The sequence below is a fragment of the Camelus dromedarius genome, chromosome 24 (genome assembly GCF_036321535.1).
Source record: "Camelus dromedarius isolate mCamDro1 chromosome 24, mCamDro1.pat, whole genome shotgun sequence".
NCBI lineage: Eukaryota > Metazoa > Chordata > Mammalia > Artiodactyla > Camelidae > Camelus > Camelus dromedarius.
This window is the reverse complement of record NC_087459.1, coordinates 2491387-2515007: the sequence shown is the minus strand read 5'-3', so window position 1 is coordinate 2515007 and position 23621 is coordinate 2491387. Positions and strand designations below refer to the sequence as shown.

At 50.9% G+C, this 23621-nt stretch overlaps 1 protein-coding gene across 1 annotated transcript in view; it reads right to left on the bottom strand.

The window, feature by feature from the left end:
* EMP2 (epithelial membrane protein 2) overlaps positions 1–23403 on the bottom strand; it is a 35225-nt gene extending 11822 nt beyond the window's left edge. The window contains exon 1 of the mRNA XM_031433225.2: positions 23278–23403. The gene's annotated coding sequence lies outside the window, so the exon portion shown is untranslated. The remainder of the gene's footprint in view (positions 1–23277) is intronic.
* Positions 23404–23621: the final 218 nt, after the last annotated feature.

The window sequence follows — 23621 nt, the reverse complement described above, 5'->3', positions numbered from 1 at the left end:
TCACTTCTGGGACTCATCACTTTCTCCTGGGACTGACCAAGGCTCAGGAGCTCACACAGGGGCCAGGCCTTGAGACCCAGGACTCCTGAACAATGAGCCAGGAGCTGTGTGGCTGCAGAGCTCAGCCTGGATGGTCCCAGCTGCAATTCTGTGCAGCATCCCTTGGAGGAACCCAGTGAACCAGCTCAGAGATTCTTCCAATTCTTTTAAAAAGGACAAATTCCTCTTTGTGTAGGCCTGCGTCATTCTTAGCAGCCATCATAAGCTGCCTCCAACTAGATGTTTCTGACCCTTAAAAAAAGGTGCATCCCCACACTGAATGCCACATTATTTAGACATCAGCTGGAATGCCAAAATCACAGACAGTGCCCAAAACGCCAGGGTGGTAATAGCTTTGCACAGTGTCCAGCTCAGACGACACAAATGCATAATGACAGATAGTTAAAACTTTCTAGAAAAGGGAAGAAAGGCTGTAACTCTATTCCAAAGTGTGAAATTTAGATGTGATAGGGCATGATTTTGGATGGTGCACTGATACGGCATTAAATAACATTGAGTTGGGGGAAAGCATAGCTCAGTGGTAGAGTGTGTGCTGAGCACGCACGAGGTCCTGGGTTCAATCCCCAGCACCTCCATTAAAAATAACTAAATAAACCTAATTACCTACCCCAGCCCACCCCAAGTAACATCAATCCACACAGTATGACAGTCTCATTCTAATCCTTCTGAGCTCATCAAGGAAAAAGGCCCAGTTTGGAGCTACCCTGTCTCAAACACTTAGCAATTTTCTTTTAAACAAAAAGAAAAAGCACTAGTTTAGATTTTATTATATTTATTTTTAAGGTTCTTCCTTTTAAGAAGTAATACCATTTATAGTAGTGATAGAAAGTCTCCTCTTAAAACGACTTTATTGAAGTTTTAAAGTGAGGCCTTTAAGAAAAATACTATGTAAATAAAAGGACAGGGGGTCATCAGTGTTCACCCCAAAGCAAAAATCCAGAAGGTAGTTCTCAAATGCCTACTGTCTGGAAGGCACTGCTTTAACACCTGGGAGTGATTTCAGTTGGAATTCCAGACATTAGAAATAAGCTCCCGCAGAGAAAAGAGTAAGTTTTTACAAGAGGTCAAGTAAGATCTTGAGCCTAGTGTGAGCGAAAAGTCTAGGGGTGGGGAGAGGGTCTAGCTCAGTGGTAGAGTGCGTGCCTAGTATGCACAAGGTCATGGGTTCAATCCCCAGTACCTCCATTAATAAATAAATAACCTAATTACCACCCCCAACAAAGAATTTTTTTAGAAGTCTAGGGGCACACAAGGGTGGCTACGTATGGGTTTACCCTATTAGGCATCCAGTTAAATTGGGGAATAAGGAAGTTAATGTCACCTACTTGGTTCTCTCCTGTGATGATGCCTGCAGTTCAGATCCCCAGTGAAAAACAAAACGGGGTAAATCAACAATGGAACTTGCAGACATAAGGCTCTGCTCAGTGACCTCAGCAGGAAATTTGGAGGAAATTATTCATAAGTAGAAGAGACTCCATGAAACTTTAAGAGGGACTAAAAATGACCCTTTACCTTTGCATCTCTATATCAAAAGAAGTCTCCCTTCACCACTATCCCTGACCCACTCTTCAAGTTCCCTTCCTTCCCAGTTTCCTGCACATCCTTCTGGAAATATTTGTTAGGTGGGAACACTTATTCCCCCTGTTCAGGTTTCCCCGTGGAGGGAGCTGCACTTGGGTAACACTTCCGGCCTGAAGTTCCGCCCCTCACTCACTCCTTCGATCCTGATTGGAGGGGGCATCCAGTGTCCACTTTCTGGATTGGTAGAGCTCAGCCATTGACAGGCTACCTCCCAGCACTTTGTCCTTCCCCTCACCTTCTCCTTAGACTAGGGAGTGAGTGTGTCTGTCCCCTAGAGCTCAAACTTCCCTTGGTTGGGGGAGAGGAGTCCAGGGCTCGTGGGAGACAGGAGTGTGGAGCTGAGCCTCCAACCCAGCTTTTCTCACCTGATAATATCCCTCAGAGATCATTCCTTTCCAGCACGTGAATCGACCTCATTCTTGCCGTGGCTGCAGGTGGTCCACTGGGTGGCTATGCCACCATCTCCTAGTTCCCCACTGATGGCCACTGAGGGTGCTTCCAGACCTTTTGCTACTCCAGACTACACTGCAGTGAACATCTTTGCACTTATTTCTTTGCATGCTTGTGTTGATATTTCTGAGGGGCAGACTCCTAGAAGTAGGGGTGCTGGGTCAAAGGGTAAGTATGTTTAACTTCTTTTAAACTTTCAAGTCAAGTTTAATATACTGCAAAGCATACTGGACACTGTTATTGCTGTGCAAGCCTTGACCTTCAGAGGGTCTTCAAAGGATGTAAAGTATTGGACCAATTGTTATGCATAGCCTGGGTTGGTGAGTGGAGAAGCCTTGATGTCATGTGTTTTGAGTTAGTAACACCCTTGAGCTCGCCCAGAAGTATAATTCTGGCCTCTGCCATCCCCAGGGGTCCTCCCAGAGGTGCTCTCTCCGTCCCATGTCTTACTCCTGCACCAAGGACTCTGTGGACCCTCTCTGGAGACACTGAGGAGCAGACAGCTCCCTGGGCTAGATGTTGGATGAAGGTTGGCCCACCAATCCCAGGGTGGCATCAAATGTATCTTTGCCATTCACAGAAGTTTATTTTCCCTTCCCAAAATGTCACACTGAATGCTGATCCCTCTTGCCTCCCCTTGAAGTCCTTGTGGGCTTCAGCGCTCTGCTGGCTGGGCCTGGTCTCAGTTCCTTGGAGCAGAGCTCCCTGAAGGTCACTCAGTGTCCCTTCCACCCTCAGCTGGCTCTCTCACACTGCCCTGGTCTCAGCTCAAGCATCCGCTCCTCCAAGAAGCATCCCTGATCCCCCAGAAGCCATGCCCCCCGCACTGGCTGTCGTCAGGACCATCCCATTCCCCCGGGTTATTTTCTGCAGAGGATTTTCACTGTCTGGAAGTATCTTACTCGTTCGCTCGTTTGTTATCCATACGCTTCTGTTCCCTGCTGCGCCCAGTTCACGGAAAGCTATTCGCTGTCACTTACAGTTCCAGAAGTGTAGAACTGGAGAGGCCCTGGGAAAACTCAAAGCCCTGATGGTGCAGAGGCGGGAACCGAGGCCAGAAAGGGCCATGACTCACTCAGATCCCACAGCAGAGCAGAAGCAAGAGCAGGACTGAGGGCCTCCCGGGCCCCCACTCCAACTGCCCTTCTGACCTCAGTGGGAGGTCCTGCAGAGGGCGCATGACAATATTTCAATAGTCAATGAGCATTTCCCCAAGGCCTCTGGCACTTTCAAGCACAGTTTTCACCAAGCAGTGCAAACCGCGTTGTTTTCCCTTTGGTGATTTCCTCAGGGGCTGAGCGGGACATTCTGAAAGGCCACCTGGGTTGGGGCGGTCACCTGTCTGAAGGCGGGAGATTGTACTGGATGAGCTTTTCAAGTTCCTGTCTAGAAATCAAAGTCTTATGATCTGCCGAACTTCTCTTTTAGAAATATGTTTTGATCTACGTAATACATGTGATGATTAAGAGAAAAAGAAGATAATAGAACAAAAGGTATAGGACGAAAACCACAGTCTCTGCCCTACCCCAGTCCTGATCCCTGGATGCAATCACTGTTAACCCTTTCAGCTGTTTTTCCACCGTAGTTCCATATGTCCAAGCAATATTCATACACTAACCCTAACCCTAACCCTAACCCTCCATCTTCCTGCTCCCATCATCCCAATACAGGCTTGTCATAGTCACATCAGTAATTGCCCGGTACACTGTGACCGTGTAAATGCTGCACACTGCAGAGCCAAATAGTGTACTATGATTGTGCTTTTTTCTTAAAACTCTTCTTTTCCCTAGCAACACTTACTGCCTCTTCCCCGCTCTCTCTGTGGCTCCATCTCTCTTCCCCAGTTTCTTCAGTTCTTTTCAAATTTCTTATCATTCCAGGACTTCTGCAGAACCCCAGATGCAAAGCAATGCACGCTACAAGCCTGTGATTAGGCTCATCCTCCGCAGTGTACCATCTCCAGCCAGTCCCTCTCTCCCAACTCTGTCCTCTCCTGTCCTCAGCAGCTGCTGCTGTCCCAAGATAAGCAAGACAAACATTCTTCAGGAAAGACCAGCAAATTTGCTCCTCGCTGTGACCAGGGCACAGGAGCCAGCATACTCAAGACACGCAGGAGATAAAGCAGATCCTTGGGGACGGCGGGAGGGGTGCCCAGAGGGGTCGTCCCACATGAAATGAGATTCCTCATGATTAAAGGTCGAGCTGCAGTTTACACAGCGTCTTGTGTTGCATCTGCATGTCAAACCTGTGAAGCTGGCAGAGCAAGGTAGCATTATTCCCATTTTACAGATGAAAGACTGAGGCTCACAAAGGCTTCACATGATATGCCAAAGTTCACAGAGCTGGGACTCTAAGCCCTGGTTTTCCGACTCCAAATCCAGGACCTTTTCCCTACTACCCCCTTTTCTGCTCCCATGCTTAGGGCCTAACGAAAATCACATGGCGGCCTAGTTAAAATCAGGCGAGAGTGCGCAGGCTGCATCAGGTAATCTTTGTCTCCTTCACCTTTGGCTGGATTTCCCTCAAGCTTTGCACCAGGCAGTGGGGATTAGGGAAGGCAGCGTCTCTCTGCCCGGGCCATTAGCTGAAGTTGAGATGTGATTGGGCTAATTAAGAGACAGCTTGATTAAAAACTACGCTTTAGTCTTCATTTGTACTAAAAATAGAGTTTCTTGCATTTTTAATCCTATTAGCTCCCTGGCCCACTGAGCCCTGTGTTGCCTTTATTGATCTACTCTGAGATTGGTTTGGACTTTGGACAGAGTTTTTCCTCGATCACTAAAAGGATTTATTCAGACACAGTAGAATGGACTCAGTTCTGTTTTCTAAATTTATTTCAATGTGCCCCCTTCCCACCCGGAAACTCAGCTGGACTTTGCAGGGTACAGCATCTGGACTCCCCCACCTTGATTTAGTGCACCATGGTGATAATATTTTCAGACTGAAGGCCTAAATACTCCCCATTCTCTAAAATACCCATAAAAATAATAATAGAAAATACTATAGAACACAGGATAGTCAAACCTAAGGTTTTATTTTTATATATTTATATATACATATATATATATATATATATATATATTTTTTTTTTTTTAAAGGAGAAAGAATCAGTAGCTGGAATAGGAGAAGCAGCAAATGGGCTCCCCTGAGCAGGAGCCAGCATCCTCTGGGCATCAGAACGGGAGTGAGGAGGGGTGGGAGGAGGGTGGGCTATGGGAGATGCAGGTGGGGCTATGGAAATTCTGCACACAGAATGGAGCATTTGTGGTTCAGTGAATTTCAAGTTCTAAAGGCTGATGGTTAAAAAAAAAAAACAAGAAAAAGAAAAAGAAAGGCTGATGGTTTGAGATAAGGGATGGTACCCTCAGAAATGCCCATCTAGACCTCAGATAACAAACAGGGACTGGCATCTCCCCACTGCCTCCTAAGTCAAGGTTCTGTCCGGCTCTACCTTGGCCCAATGTTTGTTTGAAGAGTGTGTGTGTGTGTGTGTGTGTGTGTGTGTGTGTGTGTGTGTGTGCACTGCCCGTCTAGCTCTCACTGGGTGTGGAAAAGTCCTGCTGCTGACTCACTGGTCCTCCCTCCCTGAGAAGCAACACGCAGTCTGTCATTGATGGTGGGACGTCACCAGCAGGGTCTTACAGGTTAAGAGGAGGCCAGAGGACCTGCCCACGGGCAGTGTGGGGGTCCCCCCCCATCTTCCCTTCATAAAAACACAGCCCCCGCCGCAGGGTGCCCCAGCCCCTGCGGGCTGCTGTGACCAGGCAGCTGCTTTGGCACACGCTCCGCTGCGCGCAGGGGAGCGAGCGAGGGAGCCAGCGGCTTCCCGCAGGGAGAGAACACGCTGTGAAGATGACCACTCGGCCCACTCGGTTCTATTCTCACCCTCGGGAGCTCTTCCAACAATTTAAACCACGGCCCATTCTCAGCGGAGTTGGAGCCTTTTCCCGGAATTATAAGCAAAAGGACAATCGTGAGGTGTGGAGCCTTCCAAAACAGGCCTGAGATGTTTGGCGTCCGGAAGTTGGGGCTGGATCCCCCCACCCGGCAGTGCTCCACCCAGAGGTCCGGCCCAGGGGGCCAGGGAGGCTCTGGGCACGGAGCCCTGGGGGAGGCCAACTGGTAAGCCGTCACTCAGGCCACACGGGAATCCAAGGCCCACTCTGGAGCTGGTGGTTCTCCCCCTGGCTGGCTGGAACCCAGCACCACCACCACCCCCCACCGCCCACAGCACTCAGAGGGGACAGTGGCTGTGGCCTGTTTTCAGGAAAGCAGAGGTCAGCTCAGCCTCCTGCCCTAGTATCTGGACACCAGCCAGCCCGGAATGGCCAGGCGTCCAAGATGCCCTGGGGCTGGCGGAAGCCCCTTCGCCTTGGGCGGCCCAGCTTCGCACTCGCTGCGGCTGGGGCTTCTGGGCACAAAGCCAGTGCTTGGCTCTGTCCAGAAATGGCAACAGGCAGGACTCTGGGATTGGGCAGTGCTCCAGGGCAGAAGCCGCTGAGGGTGATTCTGCCTGTGCAGGCCTGAGCCTTTCAGGCCATAGGAATAATAACAGCCATTACGCCCACAATGATGATAGCCAGCACTTACTGCCTGGAATGTGCCAGGCACTGTTCTAAGCTCATTACCTGTATTAATTTATTCATTCCTTACAAAAACACTATGATGTAGGTGTCATAATTAGCCTCATTTTATAAATAAAGAAAATGAGACTCAGAGAGGTTAAGCAAATTCCCTAAGATCACACAGCTAGTAAAGGCTAGAGCTGGGATTTTGAACTCAGACCATCTGGCATCAGAGAAACCACCATATTGCCCACCCTAAATCTGAATTTCTTTTCCCTTTTGGGATCCTGTTACCTTATGGCCTGATCAGGAGATCGGTTCAAAGTCCTGGGGCCATGTGTGGATTTGGACGCTGGCCATCGCTATATGTCATTAGTCTGGGACCCATAGAGTGGGACACACTTTGGGAAGCACACTGGGGACAGCGGAAGAGCACAAAGTCACCCACAAGTCCTCCAAGTGGAAAGCACCTCCCCTCACTGCATGCAGGGTGAACACCTGTCAGTGAGGGAACCGCCCTGTTGTAAGGATGGGCAAAGACTAGGACCCATTCTGCAGGCGAGAAGTCAAAGTGACAGATTTGTCCACATCACCCAGTTAGCAAACCCCAGCTTTCAGCTTACTAGCTCTCACTCATTGTTTTCAAATGGGGCAATTATGAGGGGGTGGGTAATAGCTCAGTGGTAGAGCGTGTGCTTAGCATGCACAAGGTCCTGGGTTCTATCCCTAGTGCCTCCATTACAGAAATAAATAAAAGGAAGTGGTTATTCAGGCAATGAGCATTCGTTGAGGCCCCTGTGTACCAGGCCCCGGTGACACATGGGTGAGTAAGGCAAGCTCCAGGTCCCCTGGGGAGCTGTCAGGTATGGAAAGAACAGGGCGTATAAATAAATAAACATGACCTGATGACATGTGTGCTGTGAGAACGCAAAGGAAGGTGTGATGAGCCCCATGCTGGGGTGTGGGCAGCGTCAGCGGCTGCATGGAGGAAGTGACATCCAGGCCGGGTAGCAGCGGATGGGCGGTTTGCCAGGCAGAGCCATGGGGACAGGGTGTTGCAGGCAGAGGGAGCGGGACGCTCCGAGGCACAGAAGCATGACAAGTGTGAGCAGGGTGTGAGCTGAGCAGGGCCTGGAGCTGAGCCAGAACTCTGTGCCGGGTGAGAAGCTTGATGGGGCTTGGAAGTTTGGGTGTTCTCCTGGAGGCAGCGGGGAGATGGGGGAGGCTCCGAAGCGGGAAAGGAGTAAGATCTGCCTCTAGAAGAAAAACTCTCCACCGTCAGGAGAGATGAGAAGGCGGCGAGCTGGGGGAAGCTGTCAGAGCATCCCTGGTGAGAAACAGAGAGGGTCCAGATGAAGATAAAAACTGGGAAAAGGATAGAAGGGAGAGACAGAGACTCCCTGAAAGCAGAATCGACGGGACCTGGTGATGGGCGGGGGGCCGGACAAAGGATTCTGGGGGCCCAGAGTGGGTGTCGGTTCCACTAACGTGCATGGCTTGGAGCAGGAGGCGCACACTTGAAGGATGAGGGAGGCAGTTCGCGCGGTGTTAGAAACGTCTGGTTCCCAAAGGTGGCAATGCATCCGAGCAGCTGGAAATAGGGGCGGCACTGTCACCCCGGAGAAAACAGGAGCCAGGAACAGAAATCCCCATGTCATGCGGTGTGTGCATGGGAGAGGAAGCCACTAGTAACTATGAAATACCGCCCAGGGAGAAAGGGCTGGGAGAGAGGAGGGGACGGTGTGACCCCAAAGCCAAGAGAGGAGAGAGTAGAAAAAAAAGGCATCAGGATGGAAAATTAGATCATTGGCAAACTTGGTAATGACAATTTTAGTGACATAAACTAAAGCCCTTCTTTGTTTTTCTCGAAGCAGCACCTCTAACGGGCCAATATTAACATTATAGTTGTTCACTTGGGCGTTAACTACCTCCCCTGTGGTGTGTTTCTGCAGGTCAGTATTCTCAGCACTTAGAATGGTGCCTAGTTTTTAGATGGTGCTCAATAAATGCGCTGGATGAAGGAAGGAAGGAGCCAGATTTTAAGGGGCTAAAGCACTAAGAAGTCAAGAAATAGAGCCAGACTTTCCCTTCCAGTTTCGCAATAAAAGCAGGAAGAAATATTTATCAAGGCTCTGGAGTCGCTTCCCAAAAAGAAACCTCCAGGCCCAGACGGCATCGCCAATGAAATCTGCCAAACATTTAAGGAAGGACAATATCAGCCCCACACGTACTCTTCCAGCAAATCGAAGATGGGGGAATATCTCCCAACACATTCTGTGAGGCCTGCATTACCCTGATCCCCAAACCAGGCAAGATATTCCAGGACAGGAAAAATACAGACCAATATTTCTCATGTTCATACGTGCAAAAGGTTTTAACACAATATCAGCAAACTGAATCCTCCTCTTAAGAGGTGGAATCTACTTCCCCACCCACTGAACCTGGCTGTCCTTGCGATTTCTTTTATCAAGAGAAGGCAGTAAAAGCACCAATGTGCCAATTCTGAGCCCGGACCTCAGGAGGCCTCATGCAATTCCGCTCCCTGTCTGCTCAGTGACCCCATGAACGAGCCCAGCCTGGCCTGTTGGACAGTAGGAGACTACACAGGGTGCAGGTGAGCTTTTCCAGCAAGGGCCACCCGAGACCAGCCAGCCCACAGCTGACCCACAAGTTGGCCACAGACATGTGAGAGAGCCCAGCTGAGCCCAGCCCATGTGGCGCACCTGCAGGATCATGAACTAAATAAATAAATGTTTTCTCTTTTAAGCCATTACAGCCTCGGAGATATCACAGGCTCCCTTCTAGTCCACCACAGTAAAACGAGTATCACCATGAAGTGAGCTGCACAAATTTTTTGGCTTCCCAGTGCATAGAAAAGTTATGGTTAAATAGGTAAACAACAAAGACCTACTGTCTAGCACAGGGAACTATATTCAATTTCTTGTAATAAGCTATCATGGCAAAGAATCTGAAAATACATTTATATAGATATGTGTATATATGGATAACTAAATTGTTTTGCTGAACACCTGAAACTAACATTGTAAATCAACCACACTTCAATAAAAAATAAAATTAAGAAAAGAAAACTTATGTTTACACTACACTGTAGTTTACTAAGTGTGCAATAGCATTATGGCTTAAAAACATAACTTCATTTTAAAATACTTTATTATAAAAATTGCTGACCATCATCTGAAGCCTTCAACAAGTCATAGCAGGAGCATCAAAGATCACAGGTCATATAACAAGTAGAATAATAATGAAAGGTTTTAAATATTGTGAGAATTACCAAATTGGGACACAGAGACATAAAGTGAGCAAATTGCTGTTGGAAAAATGGCACCAATAGACTTGCTCAAGGCAGAGTGATCACAAACCTTTAATTCGTAAAAAGAAAAACTGCAATATCTGCAAAGCACAAGCCAAGCAAAGGGCAATAAAACAAGACGTGCCTGTGCATTTCGGGATTGTTCGTTACACAGCAAGAGCTAACTGATACAGGGGAAACTGTGTTGTTAGATTCAGAGTTCCCCAAGGACAGAAACCATGTCTTACTCATCCCCAGTGCCCAAGGTTACTCAGCAAACATAGGCTGAATGTCTGCTGGTTTGCACAGCTTCTGCAGAAGAGCCAATAACCACCACTTTGCCAATGACTTCTGTATGACCCCGTCGATTAAAGAGCTCCCTGTTGGCTGCTGTCATCCAAGGAGCTGTCTGTAATTATGCCACCCAGCAAACCCACACCTTAGCCCAAAGAAGACTGGTACCTGCAGGCGCACAACCTGTCAGCCTGGGGCTGAGGTGGATTTGGATTAGGTGGCTGGGGTGAGGCCGGTGTCAGGCTCAGGGTGTTTGCTGTCCTCACAGCCGTTAGGCTAGGCATGTTCTTTCCTTTCCAGAGCACCTGGTATTAGTGACTTCCAAGTTATCCCCAGGAGATCAGTGGCGCTCACTCTAACAGCCTTCTCATTCTTTCTTAAACTGTCATTTCTGTGGATGAATTTTGCCAGCAAGTTAGGGGCTGGGACTCAATACCTATAACTCAGCCAGACCCAAGGAGCCCCGGAACCAGGAAGCCAGGCCTCCACCTCCATGAGGTTAACACACGAAGGTGATGAAGGGGAGGAGACAAGCAGGAAGTAATACGTGCAAAACACAGAGGAGCACAGACAGACCCAGGCTGGACTGCAGCCTTGCAGCCTAACAACTCAGTGCCTCAGTTTCCTCATCTGTACAATGGGGATGTCAATGGTATGCCTACCTCCTAGCACCACCGGGAGTTAACAGAGTGAAAGTGCTTAGAACAGCATCTGGCACAAAACAAGTGCTATGTATGTGCAACAATCAAGGCCAGCTTCATGGTCAAGGACTTTCTTAGAACTGCCACCCTTAAACCTTTCCCCTCCCCACAGGGCCTACATTCTCCCCTCGTCCACTGCCCCTACTCTCGGGTGGCAGTCACCAAGTGGAAATAAGCCAGCCAGCTGTCTCCAGGGGAGAAGTACAAACAGACAACAGGCAGCTCAGGGCGTGTGGACGGTGAGGGGATATTTCAGGCACCGTCCTCACTGTGCTCACGTCAGTGTTTCCCAGAATCAGTCATTCCTGCACCACGTGCAGAATCTCGGGAATATCTGTGCACCAGCAGGGTCACTAGGAGCCTATTCGCTTTTTAAACTTACATCTTTATAAAAGGAAACCTTGTATCACAGCTGAAATGGAAAGTTAGCAGTTGCCTGCCATAAATAGAGGGTGCTGGAAAACAGGAATACAATGGAAACAGAAAAATGTTATTCAATCCCAGCTAAAAACTGTTGCTGCAGAAGACTGAGTCCAAGGCCAGCTCTCTCTCTCTTTGCTGAAGCAGGATGTCACACGTGTCTGGGAAGTTTTATGAAAGACAGATTAGCACAAAAATGAGCTTTTCTCCTTGGAGGGTTGGAAGGGAATTTAAAAGGCAGTGATTTAAAAGGTACTCTATCTTACTTCATGCTGTGTGTCTGGCCCACCTAATAAAGCATCCGTGATCATCCATTTCCCATGAACATTTGGCTGGGGTATCTGTGAGGATGCTTTGGATGAGATTAACACTGAAATCAGCGGGCTTTGAGGAAAGCAGATTGCCCTTCATAATGTGGGTGGGCCTCAGCCAATGAGTTGAAGGCCCAAATAGAACAAAACACTGATTTCCCCCGAGCGGTCCTCAAACCTGAACTGCAACATACCTCTTCCCCGGGTCCCCAGCCCTGTCAGCCTACCCTGCTGGTTTTGGACCTGATATCCTTCATAATTGCATGGGCCAATTCCTTACAATAAATAATTGTGTGTGTGCGTGTGTGTCTGTCTGTCTGTCTGTCTGTCTCTCTCTCACACACACACACACACACATATACATCCTATTGGTTTTGCTTCTTAGAGAACCCTGCCTAATACAGCATCTTTCCATTGGGGTATCCAGCCCATACGGACTCACTAACCTGAGAGCTGGCAGGCCATGCCCTTTAGCTAGGGGGTCTGCACCACCAGGAAGGGATGCCCGCTGTTAAACACTCAAGACCAGGCAGATGCAGAGCCAGCTGGGGAGTCTTCCCCATAAACCTGGAATCACACTGTAACACCTTCCCACCAGCATGCCCCGGGGGGCTGTGCGGTTGCCCCAGTGGAAAGGAAGGCAGCCCCCCTAAACCTCCTGCCCTTCCAGCTGGGGCATCTCTGACGATGTCGCGTCTGCCGCTTATGACACTGTCCAGCCGTGGAATCGGGAAACTGATCCGACACAATGAGAATCGCAGACTCATGCAGTCTCAGCTGAGAGGCGCTGTGTGCTCATGCAGAGCCACCCCTCCCCACAGCCTCTGCCTGGATTATTTTTTATAGCAACCAGTTTCCATTTGTACCGGCCCCGGGACTGGAGACCTCACCACTTCCCGACACAGCACCGAATTATTGGGCCCTAAACATGGGAAGAGGTTTTCTGAACTTCAGTTGTTGGCCGACCACCTTCCTGAGGACCACTGTGAGATGTGACCTCGTATTTGTCTCTGAATAAGCCCACTCTTTAACAGAAATACATGTACTTCAAAAAGAAATCTGGTTCCTTGGAAATGGAAAATCAGCATGACCTGCCACAGAGATTGAAGATGAAAATTAACAGGCACCCCCAGCAAAGTTCACAAATTCTGGTTCGATGCTGTTGTCCACCAGGGGCTAAGTGAAGACCTGCTCTGTCTGGTTAAAGAAGGAAAATTAGAGTCAGATGTGTCGTCCTCGTGATGGAATCAGAAGAACTGAAAGACACTTGCAAAGGGAACCAGTTTCTCACTGAGCAATTTAATGTCATTTAATGTTGTATCCAGTACCACCTAAAACACGCCAGCATCGTGCAGGAAAACAGCCTTACAGAGGGCTCTGTCTTCCCCTGACTCGAATTCTCTCTTAAGTGGTCCTCGTCCAGGGAACCGTGGAGCAGGTGCCCTTCATCCCTTCCCTCCATCCCCAAGCCCTCTCAGCCTGTCCCAGAACCTCTGGAGGGGCCTCGTTCAGACCCAGGAGCCCTGGTCCCCAGCAACCTGCTCGAGACCTAGAGGAATTCCACTACTGGAAGCTTCTTAGGAGCCAGACACGAGGACCAGACTGGGCACTGAATTAAAACCGGGGAAAGCTGAGAAACCAGAGCCCTCATCCACGGCTCGTGGAAACGTAAAATGATGCGGCTGCTTTGGAAAACGGTCCGGCTGGTCCTCAAATGACTAAACACAGAGCTATCACAGCACCCAGCAATACTACTCCTGAGTCTCCACCCAAGAGAGGTGAAAACACACATCCAACAGGAGCTTTGCGGGCACGAGTGTTTAGAGCAGCACTGTGCACAACAGTCGCAGGTGGAAGCCGCCCAAACGTCCAGCACCTCATGAATGGGTTAGAGCCGCCCAGGAGAGTAGTATCAGGCCATAAAAAGGAGCGAGGCCCAGGTAGACACTGCAAAATGGATGGGCCCTGAAGACATTGTTCCAAGTGGAAGAAACCAGACCCGAAAGATCACACAGCTTATGATTCCATTCATATGAAATGTCCAGAATAGGCAAATCTATAGAGACAGAACGCAGATTCGCGGTCACTCAGGGCTGAGGGGGATGGGAAAACAGGAGGCTGATAGCTAAAGGGTATGGAGTTTCTTTTCGCCATGATGAAACGTTCCAAAACTGACGGCAGTGATGGTTGCACTTATCTGTGGATACACGCCAATACACTGAATTGTACACTTTAAAAAACTCATTAAGAAAGAGGTTTTTAAAAATAAAATGAGGGAGCTCTGAGTTCACTGGGAGCTGGTGTTTCAATGCCTCCACCACCCTGGGTCTGACACTACAAGGACCCCTAGGAGCACTGTGACCCCTGAGGCGGGAAGGAGGCTAGAAACCAGGTCTCAGGAAGCTGGGCCTGGAGCTGGTCTGAGCCAGAAGTCCTGCCCCACCCACCACGGGGCCCAGAGGTGACCATCCCACATCCACTACTGACCAGCCTCCCCCGGGCTGGGACTGAGCCAGCCCCTCACTTCCCAGGATACCCCAAGAGGCGGGGAGCACGGGACCCCATTTCCAGCCATCTGTCCTGAGTGTCCAGTAGGCACTACACGAGGACATGAGCACATGGGCCACTCAGTCCTGATCCTCACAGAGAACCTCTGGGATGTGTCTTTACCCCAAGCAGTGCCCTTACTTCTCCCTACCCCCACCCAGGGCACCAGGATGTTTGCATAAGTCATAAGCCGTTTCCTGTCTGGAAAGTTCTTAGATCTGGGGGGTGACTGGCTCCTTCTCTTCACTCAGCCTCAATTCCAAAGCGCCCCCTTCAGAGAAGCCTTCCCAGACCATCCAATCCAAGTGACCCTGTTTGATTTTCTTTGACTGACTCAGATCATCTGCTATTTTCTTTTTGATCTCTAGTCCCTTCTTTTTTTCTGTCTCTTCCCTCTAGACTGGAAGGTCCTGCCAGGGACTTATGCCTGTCTGGTCACTGCTGTGTCCCCGGGGCACAGCACAGTGCCTGGCACACGGTGGTGTGAGGGATGGTGACCTTCAGGAGCTCTCCAGGAAGCTCACTCAGGCCTCAGCAGGAAGCGCCAGAGCAGTGAGGGGGTGGTGACCAGGAGAGTCTCCAGTGAGAGGAGCTCACTTGTGACGAAGGCTGAGCATCCCCCTCTCCCTGGGGAATCTCGTGCGCTAAGCATTCTCCTTGGAGTGCAGGAGCAGGACTATTCCAAAGCTCATCATCCCCTGCGGGAAACTGCAGAAAAAGCACCGGAGACAGACACGGGAGAGGGTGTGGCAGGGGAGGTGGGCTCAGGCCAGTTCTGGGACCCACCTGGGGCCACAAGCCAGGGTTATGGGGAGCACAACTTCCCAGGCATCTCCAGGTGAGGGGCTTCTCGAAATTCCCAGGAGAAAGGGAAGCTGTGTGTCTTAAGCAGCCAGTGCTCACCGCAGCTGGGTGTGGGCACATCACCCAGCAAAGGAGGCCTGGGTGGGGCACCCACGGTGTCAACAGCATCACCCTTATCACTTCTGCCCTGTCTGGGTACCACCTGTACTATTCGTTGCCCATAACTGTCTTTAAAACACATTAGCTCAACTAGATTAACTCTTAACTGTGTGTTATACCATAAATGGAAAATCGGTATCACTTGCCAAGTGACTGACATTTTTACTAATACACTTTAAAATAAATACGAGCATGTTAACTGTTTTTAACCTTGCCTCTGTGCCATAGAAATCATGTCCAAATGCCTGTGTGTGTGGAGACCACACTCTGGGCGTGCCAGCGTTTAAGCCTGTTTTGGGTTCTGGCCTAGAAGAATGTGACCCCGTGTCACAGTGACAACAAAGGGATGTTGGGACTGATGCTGCTCCGGGCAGAGCCAAGTGCAGGAGGGGGAGGGGGCAGCTGCCTCAAGCCCTCCCTCCCTCCTTCCCTCCGCACCCCCTGCAGCCTCCCGCTGGCTCCTCTCTCCAAGGCGTAGGGGCCTCCCTTCTGCGACTGCTCCCTGGGGTCTGCTGAAAAACAGGAAGCCAGGGACTCCAGGAGGAAGCCCTCTCTCAGCGACTCACACAGCTGAGACGTTGATGGAGCACCTACTGCACACTTGGTTCTGTGCTGGATGCTGGAGGTACCCTGGTGAGCTCAGCGGATTGGGTCCCTGCACCAGGAGCCCCTACCTCCCTTAAACAAACCCCAGCAGAAGTAATGGAAGTGATGATGGTTTGGACGGTTTAGACAGGGTAGAACGTCTTTCTTCCATCCACACACACCTGAAACAAGGGAATCAAGACGGCTTTGACCTGCAGGGGGTAGGGCGTTGACGTAAGTTCTATTCTCTGTGTCCTGGCTATGGAGGGAAAAGGACCCTCGTGTGGTCCAGGACTCTCAGGGCTGAGATGGCTGACTCTAGAGGGAGAATGCTGGCATCCAAGACACCCACCAGCACATCTGCAGCAAAGGAAGTTTCTTGGCCCAAAGGACTGGGATTGTTTCAAGAGGATGCAGATGGCTGGTTTTTTGGTTTTTTTTAATTAATTAATTTTTTTAAGTTGAGGTACAGTCAGTTACAATGTGTCAGTTTCTGGTGTACAGCATAATATATATATATATATTCGTTTTCATATTCTTTTCCATTAAAGGTTATTACGAGATATTGAGTATAGTTCCCTGTGCTATACAGAAGAAATTTGTTTTTATCTATTTTTATATATAGTGATTATCATTTGCAAATCTCAAACTCCCAAATGTATCCCTTCCCATCCCTTTTCCCCCGGTAACCATAAAATTGTTTACTGTGTCTAAGTCTGTTTCTGTTTTGTAGATGAGTTCATTACTGTCCTCTTTTTTCTTTCTTTTTTTTTTTTTAGATTCCACATATGAGTGATATCATATGGCATTCTTCTTTCTCTTTCTGACTTCCTTTATTTAGAATGACCATCTCCAGGTCCATCCATATTGCTGCAAATGGCATTATTGTATTCTTTTTTATCACTGAGTAGTATTCCATTGTATAAGTACACCACAGTCTCTTTATCCAGTCATCTGTCAGTGGACATTTAGGTTGCTTCCAGGTCTTGGCTGTTGTAAACAGTGCTGCTATGAATACTGGAGTGCATGTGTCTTTTCGAATTAGAGTTTTCTCTGGATATATGCATAATGGCCCTATTGACACATCCTGAATGTACTCACATTGCCCCGTCTCCGAATCACTGTTCATAGCACCCAGGCAGGAAACTCACCACACCCACAGAACATCCTCAAAGGGATGGTCCAAGGGGAATGTTCCACGGGGGCTGGATGGCACCTCCTGAGTTAAATCCCTATGAACGTTTTCCTGGATTACTGCACAGCCCCCACCTAGACTCCATTCACCATGCCTCCACCACGTCCCCCATCTCCTTAAGCTCCCCACCCCAAAACCTGCAAAACTCACACTGCTTACCCGATTCAGGGAAGACTCTTTCATTATTATGGAACTTCAGGTACACCCATACCCGAGAAGATATTCTCTCCATTGCAGACAAGACTGGAGTCCCTTTGCCCACTCCCTTCTCTCCCTCTCCCCATGGGCAGCCACACTAATTGATTCTGACATGTCCTTCCAAACCCTTTTCTTGTGTCTACGTAATACATACAAGGTCATGGGAAATACAGGTCTTGTTTGTTTTTATATAAGTAGCCTATTTTTCCACATTTTGTTTTGCTACTTTCTCTTTTTTAAAATTCAACGATGTCTTATAGATCTTTCTATATTGGCATTTAATTGAAAATACAGTTGAGGTACGGTATGTTAGTTTTAGGTGCACAACGTAGTGATCTGACGTTTGTGCGCATCAGGAAACGATCACCATGGTAAGTTCAGTATCTTACACCCTCATGGCTTCTTTATTGTACAGCTGGTGGTTCATACCTCTTAATCCCCTTCACCTATTTTGCCTGCTCCCACCCACCTTGAACGTCGTTCTTTTTAATGTCTCCATAAAATACTCCATAGCATGATTGATGGATATTTAGGTTGCTTCTAGGTTACTTCCACTTTTTTCCTTTCTCTCTCTCTTTTTCGTTCCATCATTGCTGTGTGAACCTTACATCCTAGCCGGGGTCATCGGGATGTGGAGGGAAGCCCCTTCACCTCTGCCCTCCCAGCTCTATATCCCAGCCCTGCCCTCCCTTCCTGCGACCTGCACGGCAGGCAAACTGGACACTCCCTGCTTCTCAAGCAGGGCTTTTGCTTGCAACCTCTGCCTTTTCTCTCGATGTTCCCTTCTGCATACCTGGAACCACTGCTGCTCGGAAAAATTCTAGGGACTCTTCTAAGCCCATCTCCAGTCCTATAGCCTTAAGGATACCCTTGCACCCCACCACACAGGCTTCCCTGAAACCCCATCTCATGACCCCGGTCCTGGTGCATACATCCTTGGACTCATCATCCTCTTTGCTGGACTGTAGCCTCCTTTGAAGAAAGGCATCCCCCTTTGCCTACACAGCTCACTGCACAGAGTCGCACAATAACACCCATCAGGACGAAAGTGGGCAAGCCAGCCCCTCCCTCGACTTTCCTTTGGTTCAAGCAAACCACAAACAACTCAAGCCACTTCCATGTACATCAATATATCGATGCCCCGGATCCCCAGAACAACCGCCCAAGGTCATCTGGGCAGCACGATGACCCTCATCAAAGATGGGGAGGTTCCCCTGGGAGCCAACTGGCAGGTTAGGTCTGAAGCTGAACATCAGGGCCTCTTTGCAGAAGAGGAGCCCGGGAGGGGAGCTCATAGAGATTTCAGGATTAATCATGTTGTCGAAAGGATGAACACCCCAGCCTCAGTTACGCCGTCTCTCAAAAGACAGTCATTCCCAGGCTGAGATTTTTGCCAAACCCAAGGATCACCTGTGCTCATCAATCACATTCTTCCGTTATTTAAAAACTGCCTTCAAGTTTAAAACATCAACTTCAGTTTCACCCTACACAGGAGTAGCTGTGAAACTGTGAGTTTGTGTGCTGTTTACTTTTTTTTTTTCAAATACCAACGGAGAAAAAGGCGTAATTACTCTTTCTGTTTCATGTGCAGCCATGGACATTTTTTTTTAAGTTTTTCTTTTTCAGGTTTGTTTGTTTGTTTGTTTGTTTTTAGAGGCGGTACCAGGGATTGAACCCAAGACCCCATGCTCTACCACTTGAGCTCTATCCTTTCCATCAGCTGTAGACCTTTTTAAAATGATCTTGGTCACCACCAGCGAGAACGTGCTTTGGGAAACATTCATCAGAATAAGATCAATGAGACAACTTTGGATCATATTTATTCACTGCAAAAAAAATTTTTTTTTCACTAATTTTGCTTTAAGGAAAGACAGCTCTCCAGAGAAGTTTATGATCAGAAGCATCAGAAAGAGAAATCTTCAAAGCCATTTCTCTATGGGGCAAACACACTTGATCTTAGGCTACAAGCAGTTTGCACTGAGGGACTTAACTTGTCCATCTCTGCATCCTGCAGGGCGGTAGGCATTTCACATCCAAATTTCTGAGAACAGTCTTGATGCCAGATATCATCCCGGTGACTGCTCCCTCAGCTCTAGACCCAGGAGTGCTAGGAAGCTAAAAGCCGATGTCATCCAGAGGGCAGGAAGCTGGGCAGTCTCTTCACCCTCAGTCTTCTTTTAGATCAACAGAAGCCCAGCCTCCCAGGGAAGGAGAGAGCCCTGGGAATTCAATTATTCAGGTCAACAATTCCTCATATCTCCAGTGCTGAACGTGTGAACAAACCAACAGTGTGAACACACTACACACACGTGTGAACATATCAACAGTGTCTTCGGATAGAAAGATGGTTCTCCTCCGGCCCCCTGCTCCCTACTTCCTGCCCCAGGATGGACGACATTCCCAGAGCCCAATAGCTGTGGCCAGTAGCGACCTGATGCCAATGGGAAGTGACCCACTGCCTGAGCATGGCTCCCTGCCCACCTTTCTCCAATCAGCATGCGAGCATGGAAACTCAGCATCCTAGATGGATGACACGTGCCATAAGGGTCCCTGACCCTGGGGACCTGGCCTAGAAGCCCACTGACCATGCTCAGCCACCAAGCTCCTCAGCAGTGAGTCCCCAGACTCAGACCTAGTCCAGGTACTGCCAACAACTTGCTGGGTGACCTTGCTCAGACCTCTCTGAGCATCCCTAGCTGTCAAACTGGGACTTTCTAAAGCGTTTATGGCCCTGGAATTCTCCAATCCTGCCCACAGAAGACTTGAACGCAGAGAGCTCTCACCCCTCCTGGCCTCGGCCCGAGGCTTGGCTGCCTGGAAGGGTCCAAGTGACTCGGGAGCAGAGCAAGGCTACTGCTGTCGTCATCAACACCGCCACCGCCACCGCCACCACCGGGGTCGGGTTACCAGGCCGGCGCTCTCGCTGGGTGGCAGTTCTGCCTCTGATATTTTTAGACTTCCCCCTCGGCCTGTCCCTAACAAGAGCCAGATGCACCAGACAATTCTCGCCATGAGTCGGTCCTGCCAGAACTGCGCTTTGGCTAGCTCCTGCAGGGAGCCAACTCCATCAGTCCTGGGGTGAGGAGGGGAGCCTCCTCTTCCACCACCCCACCACTACCCCATCCTTCCCTGGACAAGATGAAGCCAACATCCAAGAGTCAGGTCTCCAGTTCTGTCTACAGTGCCAGCTGCCCTCGTTCCCCGTTCCAGCTGCTGCTGCCAATCGCCTAAGCTCAGTAAGCCGGAGCCCATCCTCCTGCACCGGTGTCCTGTCGCCGACCTTTAACTGCCTCTTCTAGAAGGGCTCTGCTCCCCGGTCCCAATGCCTGGGACCGCACCCTACCTTTGGGGGATGGCTCAGATCACCTCCGCTCCAGAGCTCCCCGTGGCTGGAGAGCCCAGCCCCGCCCTGAGTTAGCCCCTGAAGCCTGTGTCAGACACCCCATTTGTCCCCAGAGCTGGGCAGCAGCCCCACGTTGCAACACAAACACACACACAATTATCTATTCCCCCCACAACGAGGGTGGCTGGACTCCTGCCTCCCAAACAAATCCTGCCAAGCAACCAGCAATCCACCGCCACCCCATCTGGCCTGGAAAGGCATTCTTACATTTTTGTCTCGACAGACTTCCCTTCCTGGTCACGTCTGGCAGAGTTTACTATGACAAAGAGCCGGCCTCGGCTGTGCCCCAGTCAACCAGGAAGGCCACAGAGGGCAGGGGAGTCAGCCTGAGCCTGGGATGAAACGTTGGGCAGGTGAGCTTCCCTGCGAATCACCTGTTGCTGGAATAGTGAGAGTCTGTGGGCACAGGTGCATGGTGTTAGCTTCTGCCCTGCAGATATTTTGCACAAGGCAGAGGAAGGAAATCCAGGTGAAACATTCACTCCCATTCCAGAAACAAAGGGCCTTAGAAATTACTCGTGTGTGTAGGGGAGTGACAACGGGAAGGACAGAATGGTTGTGGCCTGTATTTACAATTAGATGCCACCGACCCCTCAGTCCCTCATGAGCTGTGCCTTAACCTGGGGCCATGAAGCCAGAAGAGGGCTCAGCAGGTCCCCTCTGGGTGGGACAGCGCAGGGTCAGCCCCGAGCCTCCGCTCCCAGACTGGCCCTGCCCCCATCCATCCCGCCAGCCACCTCAGTGGCTTCCAACGCAAACACCTGTCCCCAGATTTCGAGTGAACCTCAGTCTCCCCACTGGAGGGACCGAGGTGGCTACAGGCTCTGTGGCCTGCTCTCTGCCTCCCACTCCCCAGGTCCCGGTAGGGGCGGACCTCAGTGGGAAAACAGGTTCTGCACCTTCCCGCCACCCCCACGCCCTTCCCTCTGCTGTGGGCTTGGCATCTGCCAAGGCCCCTGTGGGCATCTGGGCCCTGATTTCCCCAGAAGGGTCTCCCCCCTCATCTCCCCAAAGCCCACCAGGGCATCTCCAGGTGGTAAAGCAGAGGGCGCGCAGTTTGGGGGGTAGCAGCAGATGGAGGCTCAAAGTCTGGCTCTTGGCACTTACTCGCTCAGGGACCTTGAGAAACTGACTTCAGGTCTCCGGCCTGGCTTTCCCCACCTGCCGCCTGGGAGTGGGGGCAGCCATGGCACAGTGGGGTGCTTCCAGGAGCACCCTGCAGAGGCTCCAGCAGCTTCGGCTCCCTTCCTTGTCCCTTCCAGATTCCTGGGGAAACCCGGCTCCAGTCCCTTCCTCATCCTCCTCCCACTTCCCTAGACTGAGGCCAAATTCCAGGGAGCGGTGGCCAGCAACCATGAGTGGCCTCTGGGATTTCTAACTGATTCAGACAGAAGCACCGAGGCAGCTGGAGACTCCTTTTGCTTAATTGTGGTGAAATATGCATAACATGAAGTGGCCATTTTGACCACTTGTAAGTGTAGGATTCAGTGGCATTAAAAACATTTACGATGTCCTGCAACCATCATCACCATCTACACCCCAAATGTTTTCATCCTCCCCAATAATAGCTCCGAGCCCATTAAACAATAACTCCCCATCCTGCTCCCCCAGCCCGGGAACCTCTGTGCTACTTTAGGACCGTATGAATTTGCTTATTCCAGGTGCCTCACATCAGTGAAATCACGCAAAATTTGGGTTACCGGCTTCTTAAGACCCTCTCCACGCCCCTTTCCTTACTCCTCACTCAGCCTGCCACTTTTTAGGCTGGTTTCTGCTTTTTAGACCCAGCTAAGTTAAAAGTTCATCGCACCTCACCCCTCATACACATCTTTGGAGCCTGGGACAGGGCAAACCCGGAACTTGGCTGTCAATCTTGTTCCAAGTTAGAGGCGGGTTCTGTGGCTTGGAGGGAGGGATTTGCTCTGTGGGGTCTCCCTCGGGTTCAGGTGCCCCCGACTAGGCCCCATTTATGAGGTTCCCGTATCAGCCCCAAATTAGGGCCTCCCTGGCGTGCACTTAGGACCCTGGATTTGGGAAGAGTGTCCTTCTATACACGAGCTCTAGGCTCCCTTTCCTCGGGACCCATGGGTGGGGCCGTCAAAAGCCCCCAAGCCCAGCCAGCGTGGAGAGGGTACAGTCATGATCCAAGCAGCGCCTCCAGCTCCTCTGTCGCCCCAGACCCAGGGCAGTTGCCCCTCGCCGCTGGGGGGCGCAACGGAGCCGCCGCCGGAGTCGAGACGGGACCCACTGACCCAGTGTGGGCGCCGCCGGTCCCGCGCGCTCGGTGAGGCGGGGAGCCGTGCGCCACGGCGCCGGGGACCTTCATGCGGCGAGCGAGGGGGCCGTCCCGGACTCCGAGAGCTCCGGGAGTGGAGCTAGCGGGGGCGAGGGGAGTCGCCCTGACTCCTCCCCAAACTTTTCCCGCCCGCCTCGGCGCAAAAGGCGAAGGAAGCAGTCCGGGGGTGGGGAGGTGGAATTCGGGGTCCCAAGCCAGCTCGGCACAGGCAGGAACACTGCGCCCTCACAATCTGGCCGAGGAACAGTGGGTTTTCGGCATGGATGGGCCTCGGCCCCTCCCTGCCCCCCACCGAGTGCCGGGACCTCCCTGGGTCCGGTACGTGCAGGGGCTCGCGCCCCTCTGCCCGGAGCCCCCCGACCTGCCCGCGGCTCCCGGGCAGCGCGACCCCGACTCACCGGGCGCTGGCGGCTGGACCGACCGACGGGCTGGGGCGCGAGGTGAGGCCGCCGGGCTGTTTTGAAGCTCTGGGCTGGGACTGTGCGCCCTCCCTTCTCCTCCCTCTCGGTGGCGCCGAGCCTCCTCTCCACGTCCCCCCTCCTTCCCGGATCCCGCCTCCCGGGGCGTGATGTCAGGAGCCCCAAGAGCGGAGTGGGAGGGACTGCAGGAGGCGGGTGGGGGGACACTGGAGAGAAAGACCGGAGCCTGGGAAGTGCCCCCGCCTCCCTGCACGACTCTGGCCAAATTTAGTTCGGAGCCAGGAGCGCACGCAGTTCGGGGGGGAAAGAGCGGCGAAGTCCGA